This window comes from Schistocerca piceifrons, chromosome 1 (genome assembly GCF_021461385.2).
Source record: "Schistocerca piceifrons isolate TAMUIC-IGC-003096 chromosome 1, iqSchPice1.1, whole genome shotgun sequence".
Lineage (NCBI taxonomy): Eukaryota > Metazoa > Arthropoda > Insecta > Orthoptera > Acrididae > Schistocerca > Schistocerca piceifrons.
Genome location: NC_060138.1, coordinates 417,626,562 through 417,638,520, shown reverse-complemented (window position 1 = coordinate 417,638,520; position 11,959 = coordinate 417,626,562).

Here is an 11,959-nt window from a genome sequence, read left to right as displayed (position 1 = left end):
AGTTCCATGTTTACGTTATAAGCACCCAGTGACTTTCTGTTTTTTTGTTTCTCGGATCACTATTTCAAATTCTTTCATTGTTATCAGATCTATAGCGTCTTTGGTATTGATGTTTATTTAAAGTTCTTTTCATTATCCGTTCATAACCACTTAAAGTACTTTAACCATTCCTTTTCAATTGTAAAGTAACTCTTTCCTGTTTATTAAAATGCTTAATAATTTTGTATGCTTTGTTCTCTTGCGTGAATATTATGTTCTGTTTCATTTACGTATCGAGCCCAACTTCCCCGTTAAATTTTTCGTATTTATTTGTTAACTAAAGCAGGTTTACTTTTACACTGACGAGCCAAAGAAATTAGTACTCCTGCTTAATATCGTGTAGGATTCCCGCGAGCACGCAGAAGTGCCGCAACACGACGTGATATGGACTCGACTTACGTCTGAAGTAGTGCTCGAGGCAACTGACACCATGAATCCTGCAGGGCTGTCCATAAATCCGTAAGAGTACGAGGAGTTCGAGATCTCCTCCGAACATCACGTTGCAAGGCATCCCATATATGCTCGATAAAGTTCATGTCTGGGGAGTTTGGTGGCCAGCAGAAGTGTTTAAACGTTCGTGGAGCCACTCTGTAGCAATTCTGGACGTGGGATGTCGCATTGTCCTGCTGGAATTGCCCAAGTCCATCGGAATGCACAATAGACATGAATGGATGCAGGTGATCAGATGGGATGTTTTCTTACGTGTCACCTGTCAGAGTTGCTTCTCCCCTCTCATTCCAAATGCACACGCCCCACACCATTACAGAGCCTCCACCAGCTTGAACAGGCCCCTGCTGACACGCAGGGTCGATGGATTCACGAGGTTGTCTCCATACCCGTTCACATCCATCCGTTCGGTGCAATCTGAAACGAGACTCGTCCGACAAGGCAACATGTTTCCAATCATCAACATTCTAATGTCAGTGTTGGCCGGCCCAGGCGGGGCGTAAAGCCTTATGTGATCAAGGATACATGAGTGGGCCTTCGTCTCTGGAAGCCCATGTCGATGATGTTTGGTTGACTGGTTCGCACGCTGACATTCGTTGATGGCCCAGTACTGAAATTTGCACCAATTTGCGGAAGGGTTGCACTTCTGTCAAGTTCCGGCCGCAGCGATGTCGGAGATTTGATGTTTTACGGGATTCCTGATATTCACGGAGCACTCATGAAATGGTCGTACGGGAAAATCCCCACTTCGTCGCTACCCCGGAGATGCTGTGTCCCGTCGCTCGTGCGACGACTGTAACATCACGTTCAAACTCAGTTCAGTCTTGATAACCTGCAGCTGTAGCAGCAGTAACCGATCTAACAAGTGCACCAGATACTTGTTGTCTTATATAGGCGTTGCCAACAGCAGCGCCGTATTTTGTCCGTCTGCATATCTCTTTATTTGAATTTGCATGCCTATAACAGTTTCTTTGGCGTTACTGTATGTAATCCTGTCTGTAAGTTGCATTATTAGGTAATGACAAGTTTTTTAGATTCGCCTCCGTTTTGTCTTTTATAGGTTTGGTAAGGGGGTCGTTGAAAATCGTTATCTGTATTTAGAACATTTCTTTTTCCTCGTTTCTAATGCTCCACCGGCTGCATGCGTTAAATAGTTTTCCATTCCTCATTCATGTTGTTACTTAGTGGTTTCATTTGACATTCATCAGTTAGTCTCATATGATATAATTTTTTGATACTATGTCCGTGGAGTAGGTGGCGTGCTCCTTATAAGTTCTTACATGTCAGTGAGTGTTTATACGTAGTTTCTTCCATATTTTTAAGGAAGCTATATCGCCTCTTACTAAAAAGTGATCTGATGATACATCCAACCCTCTGTAGGCTCTTGTGTGTTTTATTCTTATCCATGCCTTTCTCTTTGCAACAACATAGTGCATTGCTGAAGTTGTAGCTCTACCTATCCATGTAAATTTATCAGTACCACTGTAAGGCGTTTGTTATTCTTAATTCATTATGTTTGGAAAATTCTACTAGCTCCTTTCCATTGTTATTCAGTATATTTTCACTCCGTATATCTACTATATCCGTAATATGTCTCCTATCCACTAGGGTGTTTTAGTTACGCATTAGAAGTATACAACGATTTTTATTTATTTTTCCAATAGTCATCTATAGAGGTAATAAATTTCGTTATTGTAAGTTCCTTCTTCTTGCAGAGCACACAGAGAAAATATGGAGACGTAACTTGCCTCAGCTTTAAGACGTAGCACTAATATTCTTTCATTTATAAGAGTGTAGAGTTGTATTCTGTTCTTTAATGCTTTCCGCACACGTATAGATACTGCAGCAGCAGCTTTGTGTTCTTGTGGCACTCTCAACAGAACATCACATAATTCTGAAATTCGCCCGTTCCCTGTATTTTCTGTTTCCTTTCAATGATGGCAACATTATCAATTTTGAAAACCTTAGTAAGTTTGTATTGCTCTTTTTGTCAGTAATCCTCACATTTTTCTGTAAGCATATGCGTCCTTGCATTATGTTGCCCTTGTTGGCATTTCAGCGGTACAGCTCCCATCCGCATTAAGGACGTTTCCTAAGAGAGTGAAAGAGAACTTTAGTACAAGTAACTGAGAAACGAGACTTTAGACGACCATCCATTTGTGTTTTATCGATTATGAGAAGGAGTTTGATAAAGTAAGACATAAAATGAAACTTGCTGGCAGATTAAAACTGTGTGCAGGACCGAGACTGTCATGAAGTTTCATATCAGCGCACACTCCACTGCAAAGTGAAAATCTCATTCTGAAAACTGAAAATGCTGTAGGAATCACGAAACGAAACAGGGTTTCCAGCGCATTACCGCAATTCAGTCGTTACGCAACAATAGTAAAGTAAGGATCTGTTCTGTAAGAAATGGGACAGAAGAAGCCTAACCTCGTTCCCGTTCTGTTTCTTCATGTGTCAGACCTCATACATATCAGGTCGATATTTTGAACATTTCTCATGTCTGATTTGTCTTTACTCTTTACCTTTCTCTTCACTGGTAGGCACATGATCAATCCGATGTGAGGGGTTTTTTTTGGGAGGGAGGAGGGGAGGGGTATCAGTCTGAGTTTCTTTGGCCGCGTTGCTGAACAGGGTCAAGACAGTGGTGGGGTTGTCACCCTTAAGTTTCCGTACCAGCTGATTTTATTTCAGGCTTGAACTGGCTAAACTGCCTTCTCCAAGGCTTTGAGATATGTGCTCCCCTTACATTAACATCAAACGTGGAATAGTTAGCAGAAACTGTGGAAACTGAGCTCAAAAATAACAGTCAGTTTAATTCTGTGAGACCATGCTTACATATGAAAGAGAAACAGAGCCTGACTAAGAAAAGGAACTTACAAAAAAGGCACAAGAATTGAAATTTTTCAGAAAAGAGAGTATGGGAACGAAGAGGAAATAATTAGAGAAGAAATACAAAGACAGTCTCAGTAATGGACCAGAAATGGTTGATGTGGAATGAGCGTCTGGAAATAATAAATAATAAAATATCAACCCTAACACATGCTTATAAGTCTCTTTACAGAAAGAGTGGGCAGATCACGAGGCAAATTGATACTGTAACAGGTTTTATTGAGTAGTATTTGAAAGAGAACAACACGAAGGAGAAAGATGATCATCACAACTACGTTTCTGTATATTGTTCTTTTCGTGATGTCTTCAGTCAAAAAGCAATAAAATGGAAACAATCATACAAATTATTCCTCTAGAAGAAGAAAATGTCGAAACCGATCGCAATAACGGTATGTAGAATCTTTAAAGTACATCTGAGATACAGTACGCCTTAGCGTAACTGGTAAAAATGGGAAGAATAATTTCACTAAAGGATGACGTTCCCTTGCCCCATTGTGAAAACTATTTTAACTTTTTCGCCGAGGGCCAGCTGAGTTCTTCGATGAGCCACTCCCAGCACCATCTGGCGGCGAACTCTGAAACGATTTGCCTGTGCGCTTGCGTGATGGATTAACAGGTGGTGCTTCTGTCGTTTATATCTTAGCCTTGTTTCTGCAGTTAACGACTGATTTCTCTAAACATCTGATTTGCGCATCTTGAAACTTGAATTACAGTAGAATTTAAAGAGTTTTTTAAGTTTCCTCAGACTGCCATGGGGGCACGCATCTGTTTTGCGTGTATATAATCCTATCCGACCGCTGACGGTAAGGAAACAGTACCGCCGACGTTGTCGTTTTTGCATGACTGGTATTTACCACTACGCTTCTAACTCAGTTCGAGGGAGAAACGGAAACCTGACTCAATATAGGTACTATAGAAGATAAATTTCACAGTACGCCGTAAAGAGAGAAATGACTAAAAAGACATAGTCAAAATATTACAAAGAGTATTGTCACTATGTCACTTTACACCATGGAGTTACATATTTTTGCCTACTATGTACTAAAAGCGAAAAACTTCATAGGAAATAACGTCTTACCACAAAAGGAATAAGGAAACTACTCAGTGTTAAAGAGAAAAGAGCGGTGTGAGCCGAGTGCAGAAGGATCCATTGAAAGTGTAACCTTCAACTGCAGTTCTCAGCTATGGAACTAGGGTACTACATGTTGCTAGAAATGCTGCAGAAACAATACTGAATGAACAGAACACATAATCACATGACAACTAGGAAAATGAAACTGAACATGTTAACTCTTTCACTTAATTGGAAAGAATCCTGAATGCAGATGGAAGCTGTGTCGGTGAAGTGAAAACAAGGACAACATAACCGAAGAACGCATATAGAAAAAAGGATTACTGACAAGAAGTGCAACACAGACTGATCGAGATTTGCAAACTTATATGTACAGAGAATTCTTACATACAACATAAAGGCAGATAGAGAAGTGGTATTTGACAGGCTCTGAAATATGGCTGTGGAGAAAAATGAAGGAACCAAATGGCAAGACTGAGTAAGGAAGTGGAGAGGTAGTAGGCCATTCTGGCCAGCCATCTCTCATCTTACTTTTTACACACCAGATTATCGTCCATGTTAACTACCGTTCGCTTTTCGATTTCGTTCGATTTGTCAATTTGAATGTATTAGGAACATAGATTAATGATTCCGTACTACTCTTTCTCGCAAGACCTTCAAACTTACTACAGTCATTACCGTCATATTATTCAGACCTTAATGCTGCTTGAGGAGAAAATACAGGATGAGTTTTGCATGCAAGCATTTTGGGAAGTCCTTTAGCGCCCACTGCTATGCCGACGGCGGAAGCTACTTGTGGTGGTAACCACTAATACTCTCGGAACTGTCAGCTGGCTCAGTCACCAGGGTATGGTACTGTCTGTGAGTAACACTGCTCTATGGCTAAACGTTCCGTTACGTAGGAACTGTTTCTGCTGACCTGGGAAGTTAGTTTCTGGAAGATGTGATAACAACTTTCAAAACGTTCTTGGGATGGCTCAAATGGCTCTGAGCAGTATGGGACTTAACATCTGAGGTCATCAGTCCTCCAGAACTTAGAACTACTTAAATCTAACTAACCTAAGGACATCACAAACATCCATACCCGAGGCAGGATTCGAACCTGCGACTGTAGCAGTTGCGCGGTTCCGGACTGAAGCGGGTAGAACCTCCCGGCCACCGCAGCCGTCCGTTCTTGGGAACCACAGCCCAGATTTTCCACGTGCTTGTTACCTATTTAGCGCGCTCGGTACATTCTGGAGTGAGTGAGAACAGAGTTTCAGGACCTTTCCACTTGCGCAAGCCTGTGGATTGGCCGGTCCAGATTTTACAACTTGGTGGGAACAAAAGTTCCTATTATGATTCTGTCATTGGAAGGCCATTCGTGCCGTGTCCTGCGACAGGCCGAGGCAACAGGGAGAGACTGTCTCAACAAAGTTTAGGAGAAAAGTTAAGGGAAATTCTAGACAGCACTCTTGGTTCAGAATTCTTTCAGTTGACACTCTGTAGCTCTACTCTTGGTCCGGGTCCGGTGCCGCACTTGCCCTGGGCTCAGAGTTCCCCGACTTTTGCGAGTCGTGGAACTACGGTGTACATCAGCTCTGTCGCCACGAACGTTACGTGAGTGTTTTATACGACTGCAGCGCGATGGTAGCAACAGCGGGGAACGTTCTGATAGTTTGGTTACGTCAAGCTGGCAAAGTTCACGTTTTTGGAGCATCTGAGATGTGCGAGAGGCTGGGGGTCGTTCACACGACCTCTGTGTAGTGATGCAGAAGGTCATTAGCATTGTCGCATAATCTAAATGCAATTCGCAATATTTTGATCTTGTTTCGTAACAATCTTTCGCTCTGTCGATTTTGATTTATTTCGGTTTTGTCTCTGATTTTCTCCCTGTTATATTTTCGTTTTTTTTTTTTGTTCTTACTCTATTGCTCATTTTGTTTCCATGCAAATCCCATTACCCACTTTTTCTAAATTGATGTAAAGTCTTATGTAACGTCGCACGACTTCAGTCAAATGATGAATTTTCCAGCGATATCTCACAGGTGGCGATCCAATTTTTTTATCCCTCTTCCTTTATATTATTTTTGTTATTCAATTTTAAAATAAATCCTACTTCAGTTGTGTTACCTAACATAATTTATTTTGTATTAGCGTTAGTAAATTTCATATTTGCCAGATCATTTAATAACTAGAAGTTTCCCCTATTCAAATATTAGTAACAACTTGTCTCACTCACAAACCGACGTGTTACGGCCACAGTAATGTAGTAGGAGTGGTATCCAACTCCTAAACAGTGTGGAATCGCTCAGTAATCGTGAGGGGTGCCTTCTTTCAATAGGTCTGGGGTAGCAGGGATAGCATAAGCTATTTTGTCCGTCCGCGAGATACCTCACAAGGAAGGTGACGCGTGACAGGTCTTAGCCAGCATTTGACACGGTTCACACCAATATTTACATACGCGTGTTCCGGCATCTCGCAAAGTGTTCGAAAGAGTAAAAGAGACAAGAACATCTCTGACGTATTCCAGAAAGAAGGGCGTAAACGGGTTCAGACACATACCAGTTCCCAGAAACTACAACAGAAGGGTAAAGAAGCAGACACAGTACAAGATGCTGGCTGATTTAAGGGAAGAAATATGCTAACAAAAACTAAAGTAAACAGCAAGGAATACTATATGTTGGAGAACGAAGTTGAGCTGAAACTGTGTTTGACAGGTTTACGTAACGAAATGATAGTCTTAACACGAACGCAGTAAAAATAAAAACGTGTAAAATCAGTCTACAAAATGTCATTATTAAACTATTCGCATTTGGACTGTTTGGAAATGAAACACTGAGAAGAAAGATAAACAAGAACTAAAGCACAATGTAATTAAGAAAACAGATATTCTTACTACATTTTAGGGAGAGAGAGGAGTGAGAGAGAGACGTTCTATATCGTGGCGTTTGTAATTGGGCTGTAGGTTTATCAGATGAAAATGAGACCTACTACCTGTCATTGTTTCCCCGTCAAGAGATAAAAAGAAACGCACGAGCGCTTGTGAGAAACCAGTTTTCATCACTTACAGCAGGGATAAAAGCAGATAAACGGAAAGCAGTCCAATGACAAAGAATGTAATTTAGCCAATCCACAATTCTCGGCTACTGTAGGACAACATAAACATACATCGAAAAGAACTGCAATCAAACGAGAAACAAAGATAACTCGTCCAGTCCCTGGAGACGGTAATTATCGGCAAAACTGATCCAAATTTTTGGTAAATGAGAATCACCGAAGAAAGTAGTTAGGTTGATAATGGAGATGATGGTGATCATAATGATGATGATGACGATCATCATGACGATGATGATGACGATGATAAGGTTCTGAGGACGCACGACAGCAAGATCCTTAGCGCCCGTATTAACCGTGAAGAATAATGTAATACAAACACGTAGACAGGGGCAATGCGACAACGCTTACCGCTTTTCCATTCACGGAATCGTAGTGCTGGTTGATACCGGTGTAAATAACGTATTTGCATCTTAATCAAGGTCGAAGTTGCTGGAGCGCGGAGTAGCCGCGGTTCACGCGGCTCCCACTGTCGGAGGTTCGAGTCCTCCCTCGGGCATGGATGTGTGTGTGTGTGTGTGTTGTCCTTAGCGTAAATTAGTTTAAGTTATATTAAGTAGTGTCTAAGTCTAGGGACCGATGACCTCAGTAGTTTCGTCCCATAGGAACTTACGACAAACTTACAATTTCGAAGTTGACACGAACATTCTACCACGAAACATCTAGATTTAAGCAGATCGAATCTACAGGGTGTCGATAATTAAAGTTCCAGTTTCAAAACGCTTTAGAATGAGAACCACTGCTCAGAATGAGGTCGAATTTGAACAGCATACAAGTATTATTGATGTAGCGGGAAACATTATGGAGCAAATAAAAATTAAACCGGTAGATGCTAATGTAAGCGTCAGAATATGCAGACCAACAGACGCGCGGCACACGGCTGTTCCTCAGTCTGCATCCGAGACGCCCGTCATGAGTGTCTCCATGGGGGATCGCGTGCTGCTTGTAAACTCCATTGTACGAACGGTGACAGTGCGCCAGTTGCCCTGTAGAAGCTGTAAGCAGGCTGGTTAGATTTTTATGTTGGTAACGCCATGTAGCGCTCTATATGAAAATCACTGACTGTGCTGTGTGCAGTCTGTGGCTGGTTTGCATTGTTGGAATTTGCTATTGTAGTGTTGGGCAGTTGGCTGTTAACAGCGCGTAGCGTTGAGCAGTTGGAGGTGAGCCGCCAGCAGTGGTGGATGTGGGGAGAGAGATGGCAGAGTTTTGAGAGCGGATGATCTGGACGTGTGTCCACCAGAGACAGTAAATTTGTAAGACTGGATGTCATGAACTGATATATATATATTATGACTTTCGAAAACTATTAAGGTAAATACATTGTTTGTTCTCTATGAAAAATCTTTCATTTGCTAACTATGCCCATCAGTAGTTAGTGCCTTCAGTAGTTAGAATCTTTTATTCAGCTGGCAGTATTGGCGCACGCTGTATTGCAGTAGCTCGAGTAACGAAGATTTTTGTGAGGCAAGTGATTCATGAAAGGTATAGGTTATTGTTAGTCAGGGCCATTCTTTTGTAGGGATTTTTGAAAGTCAGATTGCGTTGGGCTAAAAATATTGTGTGTCAGTTTAGTGTTGATCAGAATAAGTAAAGAGCGAAATGTCTGAGTACGTTCAGTTCTGCTCAGCTGTTTGAAAATCAAATAATGTAAGAGGTTTATCAGCACAGTAATTCATTAATTTTTCTAAGGGGATGGTTCAAAGTTCCAGACTCTGAAGGGTACGGAAAAGGCAATGGGTCCGATGTCTGCTAACGGTCTGGAGAAAATGATTACATAATTCGAAAAGACGAGTTCTTTTGAAGTGCAGTCTAGCAGACGAAGGGAAGCAGTTGATCCGACATCTGACGAAGAGGTGGCCACAGCACTGCAGGCGGAGTCGAGCGGTGGTGCACAACCATGCAGTGCACGGGGAGTTGTTCGAGCGCAGGACATGCCTGCGAGGGCGGTGCATAAAATCCTTCGAAACATCCTGAATTGCTATCACCCATGTTCAGCAGTTGCTTCCTGCTGACCTGCCAGCAAGGAAAACGTTCGCTCTGAAATTTCTTGATTTCTTACTCTCATGGAAGTGGACCATGAATGGCCATGGAACATTATGTGGACAGATGAAGGCCATTTCCATCTCAAAGAGCACGTCGATACGCAGAATTGTAGAATGTGAGCAACGGGAAATCCGCACGCACATTAACCGGTACCACTTCATTCTGCAAATGTAACTGTATGGAGCGGATTGACGACATCGTTTATCATAGAGCCTTATTTCTTCGAGGAAGTGAGTCCTGCGGGTCCTGTTACCTGTACCGTCAATGGTAGACGCTACGAGACTCTTTTGCGCACGAACGTCATCGATCAACCGTGTGGAAGCGTGGATAGGTTCACTTTTAAGCAAGATTTGCTTTCCTACGCACATTGCACGACCAGTAAACAGCTGCTGTACAGACATTTCGGATATGCTACCATTATCAGCTGTCATTTCCCTACAGCCTGGCCATCCAGATCACTTGATCTTAATTCGTGTGACAATTGGCCGTGGTGTTATCTGACAGAGGTTGCGTTCAGCGCATCAATTACGAACATAGCTGACCTGAAGGCACTCATTGCGTAGCGTATTCTGAACGTGACCCCCGAGACCTCCGATCTGTTGTGGAACATGCTGTTTCTCGATTTAAACTTGCGACAGAAAACGGCGGGCAGTATGTTGAATGCTTCTTGCATCAGTCTCGAGACCATTACAACCTGATGTCATTTTGATGTTTATGCAGTTCTTGGCCCCAGGACAATTAAAAACCGATTTTTCTCGTCCGATGTGCAATAAAATAACAACTCCGGCACTACTACTAATAAAGAAGTGAAGCCGACTCAGAACTGTAACGAATCGGAATGGAAGAGCGTCTCTTCACAATTTTGTAACCTCGGGTGCAGCCCAGCAGTGTGCCTCCTCCAATGGAAAAAGGATCCCTATAGCCAACATGACTGGGAGTGACAGCGCAAATGGTGGCTATCAATGAACCGATGATTATCTAAAAACTGCGTATCCTCGATTGGAAACGTGATTTTGATTTAATTATCATCTCTCTCTTCGTAACTGCACTGGATTGGACAGCTGTTGAAGCCTCTCCGCGTGCTATAGACCCCCCCAGAGAAGTGTCCGGGTTACAGAGTGTATGCTAAACGCAGAGGAAAATCTGGATTGACTTACAGAAACGGTTGGTGCACCCCACGTGAGTTTTAAAATCACGTCATACCCTCAACTGTTTCGACCGTTGTGACTTTATCGACTGACACTAGTCGTGTGCTTTTCGCTAATCAGATGGAGTAGTTGAGATGTTATTTGTAACTTTGTTCTCTCCCCTGCAAAACTAATGAATGACTTGTGAAAGGCAGTTCTAGTTGCGACAACCCAGCCTCATTAATTAATGTAAAGTTTACAATATAAGCGTAAATATTTTGCTTCATACTACAACACCACATAACCTAAACATTAATTCTAAAATTCTGAACATCAATATTGAACCAGAAAGGGTGAAAAATATCACCACTTATATATAATGGAAAAAAGCGCAGCTGGAACAGATCTCGATAGTGTCCTTCAAGAACAAGACAGCAAAGGGAATATTATGCTGTAGGAAACACTGCGACCAGCCACAAGTTTTCTTGAAAATATTTTATTATACCACTACTAGCTTTACATTTGTGTCTTCCTGGCAAGCCCTCTGTTACATTTTTAATGACAGAGGTTTGATTTTCTTTTACATTCCATACTGATCAATGAACTGAACTAAAAACAGTATGAAGTGTAAAAGAAAATCAAATCTCTTTCCTCTGATACGTAAATAAGGGCTTTTCAGGAAGACACAAATGTGATACATGAAGAGAAGTCAACGCTAACATCTGACGATGGGATCATACCCGAAACTAGTACTGGCATAATAAAATCACTCCAAGAGAAGTTGTGGCAGGTTGCAGTATTTCCTACAGTGTAATGTAGAAAAATCACGGCAGAAAGTGAGGCGACATGGATTAACGACAATTTACGATGATTTATTAATATAAATCATTCATTACTTAACTTGAGTTTGAAGAGGGTGCTTTGCAGCGCAGTTCACTTGCGCTGATCTGCCTTCGGACACTGGTGCAGTCCTGAATGCAATTAATGATGACTAACATTGTAGAATGTCCAGTTGAACGCTTTTGGGTGACGACTGTGTTTGCGGTACTGCTGAGCTGTTCTCTAACCAAAATGGATAAAAGAAGGATAAAATTAATTTTACGGTGACTGCTGTGACTGACAACGTCGCTCTTTTTTTGCTTTGTGGCAGTTAAAAGCAGGTGCACAGTGTAGTATGAACCAGCATTTTTGAATGCACTGAGTCGACAGTAACTGTGTGTTTGGATATAAGAACATA